The sequence below is a fragment of the Sapajus apella genome, unplaced genomic scaffold (genome assembly GCF_009761245.1).
Source record: "Sapajus apella isolate SASKATOON/1434 unplaced genomic scaffold, GSC_monkey_1.0 scaffold7, whole genome shotgun sequence".
NCBI classification, from domain to species: Eukaryota; Metazoa; Chordata; class Mammalia; order Primates; family Cebidae; genus Sapajus; species Sapajus apella.
Window position 1 is genome coordinate 46,897,556 of NW_022436947.1, and position 1,131 is coordinate 46,898,686.

General features: G+C 37.8%; 1 non-coding gene across 1 annotated transcript; it reads right to left on the reverse strand.

Annotated features, from left to right (window-relative positions):
- Positions 1-429: 429 nt before the first annotated feature.
- LOC116550522 lies at positions 430-536 on the reverse strand. Its single transcript, XR_004268472.1, has one exon. It is a non-coding gene; the product is annotated as a U6 spliceosomal RNA (small nuclear RNA).
- Positions 537-1,131: the final 595 nt, after the last annotated feature.

Consider the following 1,131-nt stretch of genomic DNA (forward strand, 5'->3'; position numbering starts at 1 on the left):
TATTCCATGGTGTATATGTGCCACATTTTCCCTGTCCAGTCTATCATCAATGGGAATTTGGGTTGAATCCAGGTCTTTGCTATTGTAAACTGTGCTGCAATGAACATTCGTGTGCATGTGTCCTTACAGTAGAACAATTTATAATCCTTTGGATATATACCCAGTAATGGGATTGCTGGGTCAAATGGAATTTCTATTTCTAGGTCCTTGAGGAATCGCCACACTGTCTTCCACAATGGTTGAACTAATTTACACTCCCACCAACAGTGTAAAAGTGTTCCTTTTTCTCCACATCCTCTCCAGCATCTGTTGTCTCCAGATGTTTTAATGATCGCCATTCTAACTGGCGTGAGATAGTATCTCAATGTGGTTTTGATTTGTATTTCTTTTTTTTTTTTTTTTTTTTTCTTTTTCTTCTTTTTTTTTTTTTTTAATATGGAACGCTTCACGAATTTGCATGTCATCCTTGCGCAGGGGCCATGCTAATCTTCTCTGTATCATTCCAATTTTAGTATATGTGCTGCCAAAGTGAGCACTGATTTGTATTTCTTTAATGACCAGTGATGATGAGCATTTTTTCATAAGCTGTTGTCCTCATGGATGTCTTCTTTAGTAAAGTGCTTGTTCATATCCTTTGCCCACTTTGAATGGGCTTGTTTGTTTTTTTCTTGTAGATCTGTTTTAGTTCTTTGTAGATTGTGGATATCAGCCCTTTGTCAGATGGGTAGACTGCAAAAAATTTTCCCCATTCTGTTGGTTGCCGATTCACTCTAATGATTGTTTCTTTTGCTGTGCAGAAGCTGTGGAGTTTGATTAGGTCTGATTTGTCTATTTTGACTTTTGTTGTCAATGCTTTTGGTGTTTTGGTCATGAAGCCCTTGCCTACACCTATGTCCTGAAGGGTTTTGCCTAGATTTTCTTCTAGGGTTTTTATGGTGTTAGGTCTTATGTTTAAGTCTTTAATCCATCTGGAGTTAATTTTAGTGTAAGGTGTCAGGAAGGGGTCCAGTTTCTGCTTTCTGCACATGGTTAGTCAATTTTCCCAACACCATTTATTAAACAGGAAATCCTTTCCCCATTGCTTGTTTTTGTCAGGTTTGTCAAAGATCAGATGGTTGTAGATGTGTGGTG